A 2,500-nucleotide genomic window follows, 5' to 3' on the forward strand; every position below is an offset into this window, starting at 1 on the left:
ACTATCCATTTTTCAGTACGAAATAATACATAATGTACCATATACAAATACCATTTTACACAAAATGAAGAAAAAACCTCACCCTTACTGCCCATATTGTATTAATGTTGAACAAGCGATTTCTCATCTTCTCTTTTCGTGTTATGTTGCGAAATCGTTCTGGTCTGAGTTTACTACTTGGTTTAATTCGATTTCTCCAGAAAAGAAATCTACTCTTTCTAAAGATGAAATAATATATGGAGTGCTTGACGACTGGTCATCTTGTTTAACCCTCAATCACTTAATCTTAATCGGAAAATACTTTCTTTACACTAATGCCTTAGATGATAAAAGACCTCAGTTTGCGGATTGCATCACCCTTGTACAAGATAAAATCGACATAGAAAAATATATCGCAATCATGACGAATAATTCCTCTGCTTTTGTTAAAAAGTGGTCCAAATTTCTTACCTGAGTAAATTTCTCGATACCTTTAGTTATTCAGTAAGTCAGTTAGTAATTACATTGCATGTTTTGCCTGTCTAAGTAACTTTATTGTATTTTATGCGTCCCGTAATTTATATTAGTTTTAGTATTGTAAACCGCGCAAATATTGCATTGTAAACAGTGTTCATACCATGTTTTAAGTAGTGATTAGATTGCGATAAGGTCAGTACTCTGTTGTAAGTAATGTTAAAATTGTAAATAGTATAATTACCAAGTCGTAGGTAGTATTAGTATTGTTAATTGAGTAAGTAGTATGTACTGTTAGTAATGTAAGCAGTTCAAGTAAAATAAGATTAAACAAACAAAAAAAGAAAGTCAGACAGGGGCACTGATTTTGAGGGATCCAGATGTTGGTACGGTGCGTTACAAAGGAAAGAACATGGCCTTTCCTAGGTTACCATGGGCAGGAAGTGAAGCAGCCATGATTGCACGACTGCTAGGTGTTCAACCTTTGCTAGGAGAGAAAGCCACAAAGCAAGTGGTACTTGACAGGTTACGTTCAGTAAGTCTATTACATTTTGCAGCCCATGGTAATGCCGACCGAGGGGAAATTGCCCTCTCTCCGGTACGCCCTTCTGACAGGACTCCTGAAGAAGAAGATTACCTTTTGACGATATCTGACATTGCACAAGTTCAACTGCGAGCTAAACTGGTGGTACTTAGCTGCTGTCGTAGTGCAAGTGGGCCGATTAGAGCAAAAGGAGTCGTTGGTATCGCACGAGCGTTCTTAGGATCCAGTGTACGGTCCGTTTTGGTGGCTCTATCAGCTGATATGTCGTTTCTACGAGCATCTTGTTCGTAGTGAGAGTGCCATTGAATCTCTTCACCAGGCCATGAAGTGGATGAGAGGTGACGGCTTTGACATGGTTTGCGACTGGGCACCATTTATGCTGATTGGAGATAACGTGACATTTAACTTTGAAAAATAAAAGTAAGTTTTCTTAATTAGGAAACTTTTGCCGGCTAAGCTAGTAATCTTGAACTCAACCAGCGTCCAGATTGCGAAATGTTTTCTAGTAGCCATACACTTGGGTATGCTAGCAATCACTAGAGTTCTCAATGATTGGTCACTAGTAACTTCTCGCGCTTTTTTTTGCTCAAGCTTACCCAATGCTTACTCCTTTAGGATTCAAGAAAAATCTGCTTTCTTGAACAAAAAAAAAATTAAAACGGGCGGTTACAAAGTATTAATCTTTTTAATTTTACTTGAAAATAAACTTCACTCAACCAGCGGAGAGGTCATTTCTTTGCTATATTTAAGAATAATTTTTACCTGTTTTCTATGAAGGAGAAATAATTTTACTTGGTAAGCACATCTGTCTCAGAGATACAGTGATTATTTATGCTTCTACTTTTGCAGATTTGCTGTGCATCAGCATTTTACCCAGTGTCTGGCATTGAAATTCAATATGGCGCACAGCTGTTCCTTCATTACAGACACAGATGGAGTAAAAGGGACGATTTAATTTTTTTCAGAAGTAACTCCGTGACAAGACGGCTTAATGAGAAACGAAAGTAGTAGTAAATGATCAGTGAGTAGTCGGTAGTCAATAGCAGGTACTCAACATATAGTTTCTCCTTAGGAGGGTTACCCGTCCCTCCTACCCTTTACCGTTTATGTCAAAAAGGCAGGTCCCTTCAGATTTCGAGTTTGCTCATGCTCTATATGTCCTAATTTATATCTAGTAAGGGTGGTGTCTACTGGCTCTCAGCCTTTAAAGCAAGTTGTTCTCTGCGTAAGGTCTCCCAAGATTTCTCATGTAAACGGTTCTTTGCTATATCGAAACCCCTTACCAGACAACTTTTTTCCGTATACAAAAGCCTTAAGTTTATCCAGGACGTGCATTTGCTTATGATTTACACGGCCGAAGTATGGCAGTAGAAGCAAGAGTGTCCATAATGCTACGATCGAAAAAAAGCAGCTCTCAACGTAAGTGGCTTCATAGCTCAGTTGGTTAGAGAGTCACACCGGTATCGCGAGGTCACGGGTTCAAACCCCGTTGAAGTCCTGAAT

At 38.7% G+C, this 2,500-nt stretch overlaps 1 pseudogene; it reads left to right on the forward strand.

Moving 5' to 3' along the window:
• LOC137971299 (uncharacterized) overlaps positions 1–2,500 on the forward strand; it is a 26,230-nt pseudogene that overhangs the window by 23,058 nt on the left and 672 nt on the right.

Source organism: Montipora foliosa, chromosome 1, assembly GCF_036669935.1.
Source record: "Montipora foliosa isolate CH-2021 chromosome 1, ASM3666993v2, whole genome shotgun sequence".
Classification (NCBI taxonomy): Eukaryota; Metazoa; Cnidaria; class Anthozoa; order Scleractinia; family Acroporidae; genus Montipora; species Montipora foliosa.